At 40.7% G+C, this 17,853-nt stretch overlaps 1 long non-coding RNA gene across 1 annotated transcript; it reads right to left on the bottom strand.

Moving 5' to 3' along the window:
- Positions 1 to 14,504: 14,504 nt before the first annotated feature.
- Positions 14,505 to 17,781, bottom strand: LOC139838491 (uncharacterized). Its single transcript, XR_011755456.1, has 3 exons — positions 17,364 to 17,781; positions 16,059 to 16,139; positions 14,505 to 14,785 (listed from the first exon to the last, which is right to left on the bottom strand). It is a non-coding gene; the product is annotated as an uncharacterized lncRNA (long non-coding RNA).
- Positions 17,782 to 17,853: the final 72 nt, after the last annotated feature.

Genomic DNA, 17,853 nt, shown 5'->3' with positions numbered 1-17,853 from the left:
GATGTGGGCATGACAACCAAGCACCTTACTCATCAAACCAAAACAAGAGTCACCACCTATGTGTCATAATACTAGAGCTTTCCCAAGCCTATAAATAGAGCCACACCCTTCATCCATTTGCTCATCTAGTACCATGATACAAGGGATCAAACACTTGAGACCTTCCATGTGAATTAGCTAGGATCAAGATGAAGAAGCTAGGAGGTGGAGGCATACTACAAGATGCAGGTTTATCAGATTTCCTGAAGAACAAGCTACATAAGATTGCAAGGTAGAATTCCTAGGCAAACCATATATTTAGAAGATCATATCATCACCTCTTAAGTAGGATCTTAGGATATTCCAAGATATTGAGAAGTGAGAGAAGTTATAATATTAATCATAGCCATGTTCATACAAGAATACTAGAGTAGTACTAATCCTAGTTGTTCAAGACAACATTTGATCTTGGAGGTGAGAACCCTATTCCAATAACAAAACCTTAGGAAACCAATTCCATAATCATCACAACTTGGTATTAATTATAAACCCTAGGAATCTAGGATAAGTGTTATGAGAGGAATAAGTGGATCATTCCTAATGCATGATCATACCTTGTGAATTTAGATGATAAATTAAACCTATATGATCCATAGATTCTATCTATCACATGAAATAATAAGTATATCACTAGTAGTTAACCCCAAACCAATCCTCATGCCTTGTATGGAGGAGTAATGACATTGACTAAACCCTGCTTATCCAAATACTAGGGACAACCTTAGCATTGCCTTGATACAATAATTCTAACTTAAGGTGGAGAAGTAACACTAGCCAATTAAACATAATTTTAGTTAATACTTATACCCAATTCTAGCTTGTGTATCACTTGATTGATCACAACTAAAACCCTAGATCCCCTTTGCATTTCAATCCAAGTATCACTTGGGATTATAGGTAGAATCCTGCCATGCCTCATGCCTATTGATACTTCAATTAGTAAAGTATCATCAAATCCCTAAAACCCTTTCACATGGGTTTCACTCCACATAAAATGATGTCCTAACTTGTGTATCATGGATCACAAATATAAACCAAGCCATATATACTTAGGACTAAATGCCATTTGGTGAGTAGAATGAAACCAATACACTATTCTACTTTGTTACCCAAATACTTTGCCTAAGTGAACCAAATGAATAGTATTTATAAATTAGCACCACCTCAGCAAGAGAGTTAATCATAATGAGTTTAGGATTCATTTTACATAGTTCAAACAAGAGTTTGCTAAGCAAGAGTAGTGAATATAGAGTTGATCCAACCACTTTGTTTAAACCTTATAAACCATTATCCACATAAAATCATAAACCAATTCCATTCTCCTTACTATTTGTTAAATCCTAGCCATAATTAAAATAAATGCGAACAATTAATATTGTCAAGCATATTAGCCACCCTAAACATGTGTTCACCTTGCACATGTTAATTTTTTTTTCAAACCATTCAAATGGATTGGTTCCTTAATTAAAAAGCAATTGAGATAAAGATCTAAACCATTTCTATTTTAATTAACTCTCACAAAATATTAATCTAGTATTAAATTCAATATTTAGTTAAACAACAAAACAATACAGTAAGCATTAGTATCAAGTTATGTGAATATTTAAATAATTTAGAACCTGCAAAATCACCCAGAATTCAAATCAGATTCATATAGCAAATTTCAAATCAGAAAATAAAAGGAACAAATAGAAAAGAGAGAGAGAGGAGCATACCTGGCAGGCCGAAGCAGCCCAGATCCAACCCAGTAGAAGACCAGGAGCAGCCCAGCCCAAAAAGAATACCGTTTCGTTTGCTTTAAAAATCGTGCGAGGATAATTCGTCGTCGTCTTCATCTTCTCCGAGCACGACAGCGCGGCGAAGCCAGTAGGCCACGATCATGTCGACGATAAGCACGCCCCAGACGCCGCAGAAGAACTCAGAACGTCGCCCTACTCTTCTCGCGTTCGAGCCTATCCAAAAACATCTCGATTCGTGCTCGTTTGCAGTACCAACGACACCGCCACATCTTGGCCATCGCCGACGGTGAATTTACCAATCCGACCTCGCCAAGATCTATAAATATGCCTGGAGCTTCTCCAGGAAACCCTAGAACCTCGCCGCCCATCCATTCTCTCTCAGTCGCCCTCTATCTCTCGCAATCATCTATTCTCTGTCGCCGGTGTCGAGCAAGAACACGGTGGTAGGAGCCACCTCAGCATCCGGCGCGTGGTCGAGGAGAAGCGCCGTGTCTCAGGGAGCATCCTTGTGGAAGGAACGAAGGAGAGGGGGTCTCAACTGCCGCCAATCGACCGTTCCCTTTGATCGGCATCCCGCAGAAAATAGAAGATCGTCGTCGTCCTCATCTCTGGCAGACTCAGTCGAGCATCTGGGAAGCATCAAGGTGAGCAGGCGCGTCAAATGCGCTATTCCTTGCTTCCTAAAGTGCATCCTAGCGTTAGTTCATATATTGGCCGGACTGCGCCGCCGCAGATGAGTTTGCCGGAGCAACTCTGGTGACCTCGAGGTGGTGGCGTTGATACTATCCTACTCAGCATCGAGTCGCGGTTCGAACGCAACCATCCGCGCATCTCGGGAAGCCCTAAATCGTTGCCGTCCTTCGTCTCTGGCCGTCGGCGTTTAGCCGCCGGTGATGCCAACGTGGCAGGTGGGGTCCCATAGCGTCGTTGACTGGTCTTTGCCTGCATGGCAGTTGACCCAGTCAATGGACCCACTAGTCAGTCTCTGCGGGTTAGATCTGAATCGGTATGTTTAGCATTTTAGATTTAATTTAAAAACCAGAAAATAGCTGAAACTTTGTAGAAATAGATAAAATTCATTTTAACTCAGAAAAATATGAATAATATATCAAAATGCTCACAAAACTAAACTCTATTCAAATAAAATAAAAAATAAAAATGTGTGTCAAAATAATAATTCACTTATTTTAACTTTATTAATTATGTGTTTCCATTTATTTTAAAAACAATTTGAATTCAACAAATAGTTAAATATCAAAAATTAAATTTTAACTATTCAGTAACTAAATAAAATGTTAAGATTAATTTTCTTAATCATCTTTTCATTAACTTAAGATATTAATGATAATTCATAAACTATAATTTGCAAATTACCATTTACTATTTCTTTAAATAATAATAAAGCAAGAAAATACCAACAACTAATATTATTTTGGGTAATCCAAAACTTCTTTACTTAAACATCTTTAGTTAACAAGTTAAGTATTTTTAAAATGAAATAAAAATTGTTCAACCCTAGTGTTTAATTAAACTTAATTAGGAGTTACCTTAATTATTAATCCTTGTGAAAATTAATAAATGCAAACCATTATTAATTGTGCTTCAAAGTAATTAGTTACCACACCTATATTGCCAATCATCATTTTAGGAGTTGTACCATAATTTAGAAACCCTAGTTTCAATTTAAGTAAGACCTTGATCCCATTATTTCATGTGATCATTCCACCTTAGAAGCAACTCTAAAACCCTAGTTAAGTGTTACATATGATCATGTGAGATTTACTTGACATATAGAACCCTAATAAGCAACAATGGAATGCATGCTTATGATCCACTAGCATAAAAACCAAGTCACGTGAAATTATCATTTCATGTCCCTATTCTTAATTAAAACCTATATGATTCCCTAGTGTCACTTAGGAGCAAACCCTAACTTGTTAATTGGATTAGTACCATTGATCACCACTCATATATACCATACCATTAGGATCAACCTCAATCATCAAACCCTAGTAGAACCATAATGGCGAATCCTAGTACCAACCTTGTGTAGGAGTTCACAAAACATGCCCCTATCCCAATAAACCCTATTTAAAAAGTAATTAACCACTTATCTTGGAAACCATTAGTGATTACTTAGTGAAGAAAATGTTAAGCCATAGTAAACCCTAACTCATAGCAACACCTTGACCATCATTTTGTGATATGATATCCATAATCAACCATAGTAATAAACCTGCTAATACTTGTTACATATAGACCAATTCTATTTAAGAACCAAACTAGTTCCTATTAAAGAACTAAATGAATCCAATCGTAAACTCTAGAAGCCCATAGCTCCTATGTATATTAATTCTTGTTCTAATGGAACCTGTTCTTCAAAAGTTATTCTTTTAAAGTACAAATGTCAATCAAACCATCGAAGCCCATAGTTCTTATTTGAAATACTTATTAGTTCTTAATCAACATGTTCTTCAAAAGTTATTCTTTTGAGGTATAATATAAGTAATCATCAAACCTGTACTATAGAACTTAAAAATGACAACTACTCTTTACATATTATTCAACCATTATTCCTTTGTGTGTATGTATGTTATGATGCATTATATTACTGGTTTATGATACTAATATAACCAATCCTAATAAGTGCCTGGGTCAGTCTACCCATAGATAAAGGGGAGGACAGACTTACAAAAGGGTGGGTCGGCGGGATCGGGGAGAAGGCATTGATTGGCTTGGATCTTATACCTGGCCTCACACCAAGGAAGTGTGGATGGATACTTAAGGCCGGTTGGCAACAAGGTTAAGTTCTCTTATGGGAAAAGTAACGCACCTCTGCAGAGGGTAACCAAAATTGTGGCAGTCACTCCCTGTTCCGGGAAGGGAACTACGAACGCGGCAGGAAAGGGACTCCATGAAGTTCTGTTCAACCTGTGAAGACTGACGGGCATAGTTTTCAGAATAAAATAAACCTTTTGAAGAAATGTTTATGAAAACTTGCATTGGCCTATGACTTTCTAGTCTATGGCTATAGCTGGTGCATGATACACCTATTTCCTAATATGAACTTGCTGAGTACGCTCGTACTCATTCCCTCCCATTTGAACCCCCTTCTTAGATCAAGACACCGAAGGAGAAACTACCGTGGAACTCGAAGACAAAGGAGTCAACTGCAACAAGATGAAGAATCCAAGCAAAGAAGTTAATGAAGTCAACTTCTGCAGCAACTAGAGTGGGAAACATAGACTAAGAATAGAAGGGAACCTTTCCCTAATCCTAGCACCTAAGTAGCTAGATTTCTATAGCAGGCCAAGTAGCTCTTAAGCTTGAGTTAGCAATAAGTTAGACTACGAGTCGTTCTACTGGAGCTTTATTTGAAGTTCTACCTCACTGTAAAGTAGGAGGCTGTGTTGATCTTCTGTAAACAGTTTGTGTATCCTTCTATAGACATACCTTGGACTCGCATATGTTTCTGTTGTACCACTCTGAGAGATGTAATATGAGTGGAACGGTGTTTCACTTGTGTTATGTCAACGACTTGTGTACTACACCATGCAGTGGTACGCTGGGTCACCACAGTAACGTGGTTCCGGGTGGACGTGAGAGGAGGAGGCTAGTCAAAGAGTTCGCTCTTATGAACATGGTCGAAGCATTCCAGAACTACAAGAAAAATTTAGCCCGTGACTTTGTCTCGCAGAAGAAGACTCTGGATATCAAAGGACAGTATGTGAAACTGAAAGATGTTTGGCCTGATTTTGTGAAGCAGAAGCAATCAGATTTTTTCAAGGCCATATCGGAAAAAATAAGGCAAATGCGGCTAAGAAAGAGTACTATCATATTATGGGGCCATGAGGATACTGTAGGGATTCGTTGCATAGAAAACAAAAAATTTCCTACCGCGAGAACGCAATCCAAGCCAAGAGCAATCTAGAAGACGAGAGCAACGAGGGGATGATCGAGACTCACCCTTGAAGATTTCCAAAGCCTATAAGAGTAGGCTCTTATTGCTGCGGTAGACGATCACTTGCCGCTTGCAAAAGCGCGTAGAAGATCTTGATCACGGTGCCACGATCGGGCAGCACCTCCGTACTCGGTCACACGTTCGGTGTTGATGAAGACGACGTCCTTCTCCCCGTTCCAGCGGGCAGCGGAAGTAGTAGATCCTCCTCGGAATCCCGGCAGCACGACGGCGTGGTGGCGGTATCGATGGAGAACTCCGGCGGAGCTTCGCTAAGCGTATGCGGGAGTTGTATGTGGAGGATTGGTGCTAGGGTTTGGGGAGAGGGGCGCCGGCTAGGGCACCCGTTGAGGGGGTGCGGCCATGGTGGAGGCTTGAGTCAAGAGTGGCCGGCCACGATCCCCTTGCCCCTCATTATATAGGTGGAAGCCCCAAGAGTTGTGGTCCAAGTCTTCGAATAAGACCCCAACACCAAAACTTCCCAAAGGTGGGAAACCTACTCAAGGGGGGAGTCCTACCCAAGGTGCGACTCCCACCTTTCCTTGAGGTGGGGCTGGCCGGCCACCAAGGTGGAGCCCACCTGGGACTCCTCCCCCTTAGGGTTTGGTCGGCCATGCTAGTGGAGTCCCTCCGGGACTCCACCTTCCATAGTGCCATTCTTCCGGACTTTTCTAGAACCTTCTAGAACCTGCCATAAATGCACCGGATCATTTCCAAACTTGGAATATGACTTCCTATATATGAATCTTATTCTCCGGACTATTCCGGAACTCCTCGTGATGTCCTGGATCCCATCCGAGACTCCGAACAAAACTTCGAACTCCATTCCATATTCCATATCTACTTAAAACGACATCAAACCTTAAGTGTGTCACCCTACGGTTCGCGAACTATGTAGACATGGTTGAGACTTCTCTCCGACCAATAACCAATAGCGGGATCTGGAGATCCATAATGGCTCCCACATATTCAACGATGACTTTAGTGATCGAATGAACCATTCACATACGATACCAATTCCCTTTGTCACGCGATATTTTACTTGTCCGAGGTTTGATCATCGGTATCACTCTATACCTTGTTCAACCTCGTCTCCTGACAAGTACTCTTTACTCGTACCGTGGTATGTGGTCTCTTATGAACTTATTCATATGCTTGCAAGACATTATACGACATTGCACCGAGAGGGCCCAGAGTATATCTATCCGTCATCGGGATGGACAAATCCCACTGTTGATCCATATGCCTCAACTCATACTTTCCGGATACTTAATCCCACATTTATAACCACCCATTTAGGCAGTGGCGTTTGATGTAATCAAAGTACCTTTCCGGTATAAGTGATTTATATGATCTCATGGTCATAAGGACTAGGTAACTATGTATCGAAAGCTTATAGAAAATAACTTAATGACGTGATCTTATGCTATGCTTAATTGGGTGTGTCCATTATATCATTCACATAATGACATAACCTTGTTATTAATAACATCCAATGTTCATGATCATGAAACGATGATCATCTATTAATCAACAAGCTAGTTATACAAGAGGCTTACTAGGGACTCCTTGTTGTTCACATAACACACATGTATCAATGTTTCAGTTAATACAATTATAGCATGGTATGTAAACATTATCATAAACTCAAAGATATTATAATAACCATTTTATTATTGCCTCTTGGGCATATCTCCAACAGTCTCCCACTTGCACTAGAGTCAATAATCTAGTTTACATTTGTAAAGATATAACACCTTGGCCTTCCGGTGCTTTATCATGTTTTGCTCACGGGAGAGGTTTTAGTCAACGGATTTGACATGCTCAGAACCGTATGTATTTTGTAATTTATTTGCGTCTCAACGCATCACTCATTTCCAAATGAGTCGGCATTAAATATGTTTGGTCTTCTGGTGGAACCTTAATTCTGCGGTCTGAAATATGTCACTAATATTGTCACACACAATATAGCTTCAAAGTTCTGACTCTGTCGGAACTACACCAAGTTCTAAAAGAACCTCTTGACTTAACATCCTTTGTCATTGTCAAAACAATGACATACTCTGCCTTCTTTTGTAGAATCCGTCACAATATTTAGAACTCTTCTAAATCTAGCATAGACAACTTCTAGCTCATTGTGCTATCTTTTAAACAACACTTAGTCTAATTTGAAATTGAAATTTTATTTTTATATGTGACAAAAACAATATCAGTGCAACACTTTACAGCGATTTGTTTGTCATTTCTTCATACAAAAACTATATATATATATTCTTGGTTCTTCTTAAGTACTCAAAAATATTCTTACTGTTTTTCAATGATCATCACATGAATCATTGTGGTATATGCTCCTAACTTTTTAGAGCACAAGATATCTGATTATGTACATATTATTCATGATCTAAAATCACTCATGTGTTTTTACTCATCGAGTGTCAGATACACTCAAGTCTTGTTAAACCTTCACATGACAAGAACATTTTCTTAATATTTCTATATTGAACTACTTCAATATCCATTCTATGTACTTTGACTTAAACTTATTAGGTGTTTCAATCTATCTTCATAGATCTTGACACTAAATTTGTTTCAGTCCATATCCTTTCATTGAAGTTAATTTCTCAATGAAACCTTTTTAATCAAGTATATAATTTCATCATTTATAACCAGCTATATGTCATCTACATAAAGTATTATAAATGTGTCTCAGCGCTCCCACTTAATTTCTTGCAAATGCAAGCCTCTTCATCGTTTCTGATGAAATCAAAAACTCTTTGACTATTTCATCTGGTGAAGATTCCAACTCCATGATACTCACTTCATCCAATTGAAGTTTGTATACCTATTTAGTATTCCACGGACTAGCAAAACAATTGGTTGTATCTTGTATACACCTTTAATACACACGTCTGATAAGTAATGTATTTTGCCATCCTACTAGCATATCTCATAAAAGAAATATTTAGTGATTACTAGAATAATCCACATAGACTATAAGCATTGCTACGGAAGATCTAATCTTATCGTAGTCAACTCTTTGAACTTTGTCGTAAACAACTTTTCGACAAGTCAAGCTTCATCAATTTTTATAGATCCATTTACTTTCAAAAAGTATTCATCTATCTTGGATTTTATGGCATATAGCCATTTTAACGGAGTCAGGGCCCATCATAACTTCTTTGTTTGTAGTTAGTTTATCATTGTTCAAAATCAATCCTTTGTCCACAAATCATTTATTTGATCACAAAGTAAACCATACCTACAAGGTTCAATAAGTACTTCGATCTCCATGGCTAAAACACTTTGTAGTCATGGGAGCCATGATCGTCGTGGCCGCTTCCGGAACCAATTCCGATGCTGCGCTACTCTGATCATTATGCTCAGGTTCATAAACCTTATCAAGTTCTATTGTCCTCCCACTTAAATACTTCGCTAGAAAACAATTTCTTGGAAATAAGAAACATTGACAAACACTTTTGTCTTTGTCTCGTGGGAAGAATTCCCAATCAAATTTCTGGGATAACCAACAAAGACATTTATCCGATTTTGGTTGTAAACTTATTTACTTATGCTATGCATACCAAAATTTAAGAAAAGATTATCAGGGTTCATACCCATGCCATAACTCGTATGGTGTCATTTCTACGGATCATGATGATGCTCTATTCAGTGTAAAAGCGGTAGTCACTAAAGCATAATCCACAAAAATATAATGGCGTCATAATATTTTATCTCATCATTAATCCAACAAGGTTTGGATACATCTCTCGGATACTATATCATCATTATGATACTCCAAGAAATGTGAGTAGTAGAACAATTTCATGACTCTCTTAGATGTTTGCTAAAACCCGTAATTCAAATATTTTCACCATGATCCAATCATAGATATTTGACTTTTCTATTACGATGATTTCCACTTCATGCTGAAATTTATTTGAATCCATTCAAATGTTTCAAACTTCTTTCTTATTGAATATATCCACATATATACTCAATTCATTGTTGAAAGTTTTCATGAAGTAGAATAATCTCCCGCACACAACTATGCCCAGTGAACCACATATATCATTATGTTTGTTTTCACTAAGTTAGTTGCCCGTTCAACTCTTGGCCTATGAACGGTATTTCAGTCATTACTTTTTAGAAAAGATTTTGCAAGCGCCAAACGATTCAACAAATCAAATGACTCCAAAAATCCATTTGCATGGAGTTCCTTCATGCGTTCCTTTCTAATATGACCTAAATGGCGGTTCCACAAATAAGTGGAATTCAAATCATTTTAGCGTCAGTATTATGTGTGTGTGTTTCACCATTAAGATTTATAATAACTTATCCATCGTATATGGAGTAATGTCATAATTTGAACAACTCATTGTTTTCATTTGACCAGAGCAAAATAACAATTATTAAGTTCTTTATTATAAATTCTAAGGGCTAGATAGAATGCCAACGACGAACATAATAACCTTTATTTTTGTTCCAGACGTGTATTCTTATCATATTCCTTGTCAGTCACTTAGGCCATTGTATTCTTGTATTGCGTTGTTTTGTATGACATTTCATACCAACCAATATGGTACAAATACCCAAGAATTTCATTGTATGACCAAACGAGGAATACATCCATAACATGTATATCATTTATATACACCTGAGCTAGACTTTCTAGTCTTTTCTTTATTTCTGCCAATAATCTTTTGTAGTTTCTCTTTTAGCTTTCCTCATTATTCATAAAAACACTTCAACATCAATAACTTCTAGGTTTGTTGGTCAAATACCAATAACCTTGAGTTTCTTACTTTGAAGTTGATCATCATATGATAAGTGTTCCGGTTTTCACTATTAGTAACCTTGTAATATGATGAACAATTTCACTCATAATTTTATCCATTGTATCATGATGACTTTCTGAGACCATGTCTGTACATGCTAGGCTCATAAAGTTTTAACCTTGGTATTCGCATGTGCAAATCTGGCTTGCACCCGTTGTATGCACACGTAGAATCTATAACACCCGATCATCACGTGATGCTTCGATACGACGAGTCTTAGCAACGGTGCATACTAAGGATGATAACTTCATGGATATGCGAATATTGTTAGTGCCCCAATAGTTGGAGGATTGGGACGCCTTGCGTCTTCAACCTTCGTACATTCCCATAAAACTTATGAGTTTATGTAGTCTCACCAAATTATATTCTATCATCTTGCAATAAGGTCTTAGATATCACATATATTTCATACCTTGATTATTTCTGAAAACTAAATTTTCAGCTCCTTACTTTTCAAACAGATTTGAACTTCAAGTTTCACGGAGACAAGATAACTTTAGGTATTAATTAAAACCATAGCTCTTTGAATCAACAATGTGAGGTTTACTAAAAGTTTGCAATAGGACTTAATCAATTCTTGATTCTTTAACAATACGGTACCAATCCGTAAAGTTTCTTGTCAGATTTTAACAGTATTTCTATCTCAATTACAAGACTAGCGCATGGTAGAAAACGGATGCCAATACTACAAAATTAATTCAAAATACTACTCAGACTATGTTTATGATAATTAGTTCATGTTTTAATCTAATTACTAATGAACTCCCACTTAATACAACATCCCTCATAATTGTTAAGTGGTACACGATCCACATCCACTACACCAAAACCGATCATCACGTGAGATGATGTAGCTTCAATGGTGAACATCAACATGTTGATCATATCATCCATATGATTCGTGTTCAACCTTTTGGTTTCCGTTGTCCCGAGGCCATGTCTGTACATGCTAGGCTCGTCAAGCAAACCCAAGTATTCCGCGTGTGCAACATGGCTTACACCCGTTGTATATGAACGTTGAATCTATCACATCCGATCATCACGAGATGCTTTGAAACGACGAACCTTGGCAACGGTGCATACGAGGGGAGAACACTTTATTATCTTGATATTAATGTGAGGGATCATCTTATAATGCTACCGTCGCGTTCTAAGCAAAATAAGATGCATAAAGGATTAACATCACATGCAATTCATATGTGATATGATATGGCCCTTTTGTCTTTGCGCCTTTGATCTTCATCTCCAAAGCACGGACATGATCTCCATCATCAACGGGCATGATCTCCATCATCGTCGGCGTAGCGTCAAGGTCCATGGCGCCGTCTTCATGGTTGTTCACCTCATGTAGCAACTATTACAACTACTTTGAAATACTACTCAACATGAAAATTAAAGACAACCATAAGGCTCCTGCCGGTTGCCACAATACAATAATGATCATCTCATACATATTTATCATCACATTATTGCCATATCACATCACCAAACCCTGCAAAAACAAGTTAGACGTCTCTAATTTGGTTTGCATATTTTACGTGGTTTAGGGTTTTCGAGAGATATCTAATCTACCTACGAACATGAACCACAACGGTGATACTAGTGTTGTCAATAGAAGAGTAAATTGAATCTTCACTATAGTAGGAGAGACAGACACCTGCAAAGCCTCTTATGCAATACAAGTTGCATGTCGAACGAGGAACAAGTCTCATGAACGCGGTCATGTAAAATTAGTCCGGGCCGCTTCATCCCACTATGCCACAAAGATGCAAAGTACTCAAACTAAAGACAACAAGAGCATCAACGCCCACAAAACCATTGTGTTCTACTCGTGCGACCATCTATGCATAGACACGGCTCTGATACCACTGTAGGGATTCGTTGCATAGAAAACAAAAAAATTCCTACCGCGAGAACGCAATCCAAGCCAAGCTGCAATCTAGAAGACGGGAGCAACGAGGGTTTGATCGAGACTCACCCTTGAAGATTTCCAAAGCCTATAAGAGTAGGCTCTTATTGTTGTGGTAGACGATCACTTGCCGCTTGCAAAAGCGCGTAGAAGATCTTGATCACGGTGCCACGATCGGGCAGCACCTCCGTACTCGGTCACACGTTCGGTGTTGATGAAGACGACGTCCTTCTCCCCGTTCCAGCGGGCAGCGGAAGTAGTAGATCCTCCTCGGAATCCCGGCAGCACGACAGCGTGGTGGCGGTGTCGATGGAGAACTCCGGCGGAGCTTCGCTAAGCGTATGCGGGAGTTGTATGTGGAGGAGGGGTGCTAGGGTTTGGGGAGAGGGGCGCCGGCTAGGGCACCCCTTGAGAGGGTGCGGCCATGGTGGAGGCTTGAGTCAAGAGTGGCCGGACACCCTCCCCTTGCCCCTCATTATATAGGTGGAAGCCCCAAGAGTTGTGGTCCAAGTCTTCGAATAAGACCCCAACACCAAAACTTCCCAAAGGTGGGAAACCTACTCAAGGGGGGAGTCCTACCCAAGGTGGGACTCCCACCTTTCCTTGAGGTGGGGCTGGCCGGCCACCAAGATGGAGCCCACCTGGGACTCCTCCCCCTTAGGGTTTGGCCGGCCATGCTAGTCCACCTTCCATAGTGCCATTCTTCCGGACTTTTCTAGAACCTTCTAGAACCTGCCATAAATGCACCGGATCATTTCCAAACTTGGAATATGACTTCCTATATATGAATCTTATTCTCCGGACTATTCCGGAACTCCTCGTGATGTCCTGGATCCCATCCGAGACTCCGAACAAAACTTCGAACTCCATTCCATATTCCATATCTACTTAAAACGACATCAAACCTTAAGTGTGTCACCCTACGGTTCGCGAACTATGTAGAGATGGTTGAGACTTCTCTCCGACCAATAACCAATAGCGGGATATGGAGATCCATAATGGCTCCCACATATTCAACGATGACTTTAGTGATCGAATGAACCATTCACATACGATACCAATTCCCTTTGTCACACGATATTTTACTTGTCCGAGGTTTGATCATCGGTATCACTCTATGCCTTGTTCAACCTCGTCTCCTGACAAGTACTCTTTACTCGTACCGTGGTATGTGGTCTCTTATGAACTTATTCATATGCTTGCAAGACATTAGACGACATTCCACTTAGAGGGCCCAGAGTATATCTATCCGTCATCGGGATGGACAAATCCCACTGTTGATCCATATGCCTCAACTCATACTTTCCGGATACTTAATCCCACCTTTATAACCACCCATTTACGCAGTGATGTTTGATGTAATCAAAGTACCTTTCCGGTATAAGTGATTTATATGATCTCATGGTCATAAGGACTAGGTAACTATGTATCGAAAGCTTATAGCAAATAACTTAATGACGTGATCTTATGCTATGCTTAATTGGGTGTGTCCATTATATCATTCACATAATGACATAACCTTGTTATTAATAACATCCAATGTTCATGATCATGAAACGATGATCATCTATTAATCAACAAGCTAGTTATACAAGAGGCTTACTAGGGACTCCTTGTTGTTCACATAACACACATGTATCAATGTTTTGGTTAATACAATTATAGCATGGTATGTAAACATTATCATAAACTCAAAGATATTATAATAACCATTTTATTATTGCCTCTTGGGTGTAAGCCCCAGGAGTAGGAAAAACCCAGAGCACGCAGGTAAGAGGGGTTTATGTGCATGAGGTCACTACAAAGGACCGTGAGGTCGCCTCGCATTCCCAAGCATATGGGTAGGCCAAGCAACAGCTCGACACGCCCATGCACACAACACCCACCTCAAAGGCTCACGATAGGCTTTCCAAGCCTGAGTGCTTCACCTTCCTGTGCACTTCACACATACACACACTGTGCACAGGATACGAGGGTAGAATACAGCTTGAATATCACAACATGACTATGTACGACACAAAAGATGGAAATAAGGTTCATATATATAGCAACGCTCTAATGAGCAAGATCCAAATGACACTCAGAGGACACATGTCCCAACATTACATCATACATAAGATAGCCAAATGGTCTGGGTACAGACAAGAACCAAATGGGACTAAGAGTCCTGAAGATAATCAAGCAGTGTTTCCATAAGCAACAAGCCACAGGCTGCTGCCTTAGGAACGATCCTGCTACGCAACGAAGTCGTCATCCGTGAACTCATCAAAGTAGCCACCTGCGTACTGCTCATCATCTGTCGTACCTGTTTATCGAAAAGCGGGTTCCGGAAAAAGAGGGAGAAAAACGAGGGTAAGTACCAATGGCACGTACTTGCGAGACAAGACCAGCTATGCTTGCTGGTGGGCGGTGTAAACTTCGCCCGGCTATATGTGGGGTTTAGCGGCAGCAAAGCAACTAACCAATAGAGACACGCTACAACATTCGTCTATCAGAGAAGGTGAGGGAGCGCATAATCTAGCAGTTCTATACTCTGCAAACAAAACCCAGCCAATGCGACTCCCCTTCGCCAAGAGGTGTTGCAAAGGCACTCACACTTTTGAAAAAGTTTTATTAGCAAATTATTAACAACAGGCAATAAGGTGTAAGTTGTTCTATGATCGAGTTAAACATCTCCAAGTCGTCCATAACCGCGGACACGGCTTATCGATAAGATTTCACCCTGCAGGGATGCACTACTGTACCCATACACGCATGTCCGACTCCACAAGCAAGGGTTTTGAGAAAACTTGCCAGCGAAACCTCGCATCACAACCCCTCCCTTCACCACAGACCAAGTCCAAAAAGCCACCTAACTAGGTTAAACCCGTACCGAAGTCCGGCGAAACTTCGAGGCGGACCTAGCTATGTGCGACTGCGTGCTAGGTGGACAGTGCCCATCGGGATGACCACTTCGCAGTGGCACCGCAACCTACGAGCGTGCAAGAGACAACGGGGTTACAAGGCACACAGCTTCCCCAAAAGAAACTCCATAACATCGGACCACAAAGAAACAAGCTTGCACGCCCGGGAGAAACAAAACGTTACGAACTAGTTGTGGCACTTGGACAGTGGAAGCAGTTCCGGTAATAGGTCGAGGGGGGCCCCAGTGAAACCTCCCACGTGTGGTTAGTGCGCTCAGTCTTGGATCAGAAAACAAGAACTCATCCTAATTATAAAATTGGACACAAGTGAGCCATGGTAAAACCAAAATATACAGTTGACCCACCGATGCCTCTTCTTATCCATTTTAATATTATCATTAGGGTGAGCCATGAATATCTCCAACAACAGATATAGCAAGTAAACAACTACCCAACAAGATATCCCGAACATTTCGAGATATCAACAAAACCCTAAACTCGCCTACGACTCGCGAAGCTGGCAAACAACAAACAATGGGTAGGGCGAGGAGGTGTAATTCGGTTATATAGGGTAACAGGTGGAATAGGACACGTGACACAACAGAATCGCAACATAGCGATAGCAATAGATCAAAAGAGCATGAAAATGTAAAATAGGTGAAGGGGTGGGCTCGCCTGTCCGATCAGAGGTAGAAGCACTAACACGATCCTCCAGAGGGAACTCGTACTCCTGCTCGTACTGCTCTGCGTCGGCGTCTACTCGAGAAGGACCAAATAGCACATACAAGGAAGTAATAGCACAAATCAATACAAGTGCAATGCGCAATATGATGCATGATGACATGGCAAGATGATTTGTGCAAGATTTCATGTATAGCAAAATTAAGTGGGGTGCTCAAAGTAGCATAGAAATAATGGAACACCCTCACATAACATTTAGTTCAAGTTTTGCAATTTTAATTTGATCGAACCAGAGATGATGTCAATGATGCATGACATGATGATATTTGAAATCCTCATGTTTTTCTGATGCATTTCGATATAAAGTTTGTCAAATTCGAAGTTGTAGAGAGGAAGGTATGATCTATGTATTAATTATCAATTTTAGTCCAGATTTGAAAATGGGCACAATTTTAGTTGTTCAAAAGTTGGAACAAAAATTAATAGATGGATAGATCATGTTTTTCTGATACTCCAGCATATAAAGTTTGTGTGATTTGGATTTTGGAAAATGCAATTTTAAAACGTTTGAAAATAGGCAGGGGCAAAAATTTGATGAACAACAGTTGTGCAAAAAGGGGTTTTTAATCCTGTGCCGGCCAGGATTTGAACGCAGGCCGAGCTGGGCAAGGATCAGAGGTGGTGACAGTGTGCTGCTGTGAAGGATTTGTACAAAAACAGGGTTCAAACAAAGTGAAGTATTGTACCACGGTTAACTGAATACTGACAGTGGAAACTGAAAAACGAACAGCTGTGTTTCCTGTAGATGCGTTTCTGCACAGTTTTTAAAGTTACAAGTGCGACAGATCTGGCGTTGCTAGGTGAGGCTCTGAAGTAGTTGAGCAAGGATGTACCAGGATTTGATTGTGACAGAGAGGTGGCAATTTGGTGCACTTTCGTGGCTACGGCGATCGTCGGAAAACGGGTACACGTCGCAGAGAGAACTGCGAGATCTGGGAACCAGTTTCTGGACCCAACTTTGAGCGTCGACGGAGACAGAACTACTGCGAATCAGAGGGAGGTTTGAACATGAAAGTTGAAGCCCTTTGTCGTGGCTTTACAACGGTGCAAAGATCTCGCACTGAGGTGGCCTGTACCGGCGGTGAGATGCGTCGAAAGACAGGGTGCTGTGAGATGGAAAAACTGGGCGTTTTTATGTGGACTCGATCTCGTTTTTCGTTTTCTTGCATCTCTTCCTCGAACCAGGTGCATGGGGCAAGCAGGGGAGATAGAAGAGGTGTGGCTGCTGTTGCTGCTCACCTCGGTGGTGTCGTCGACGAGAAGAAAGAAGCGGCGGAGGAGCTGCCGGCGTCGTGGAAGAAAAGACCGGGTAGATGTTGGCGACGGCGTCGATGAACTCGGCCTGCTGCTGCTCACAAGGCTCCAGGGAGGAGAGGAGGGCGGCGTGGTTCTCCTACACGCTCAGGTCACAGAGGAGGTAGTCATGGCATCGAAGTGGTGGCCGGCGGCGTGGTGTTGCTGCAGAAGTTTTTGTGGCCGGGATGGAGAGGATGGTGGCGGCGGCTTGCTTTGGAGGAGGAGGAAGATGGTAGGGTTAGGTCTGGGCTGTTGGTGTTGCTTAAGAGAGGGGCATGGTGGCCGGTGGATGAAGAGGAGAGGTGGCGTGGAGCTACCAGGGTGATATGGCCTGATATGGGGGGTTATCCTCACATGTAAAGTGAGGGAGAGAGAGAGGGTGTTTGCTATATTTGGGAAGAGAGAGAGATGGCCGGGTGAGATGAGAGATGGG

Source organism: Lolium perenne, chromosome 3 (genome assembly GCF_019359855.2).
Source record: "Lolium perenne isolate Kyuss_39 chromosome 3, Kyuss_2.0, whole genome shotgun sequence".
Taxonomy (NCBI): domain Eukaryota; kingdom Viridiplantae; phylum Streptophyta; class Magnoliopsida; order Poales; family Poaceae; genus Lolium; species Lolium perenne.
The sequence above is the reverse complement of the archived record's forward strand: the minus strand, read 5'-3'. Positions and strand labels throughout refer to the sequence as shown.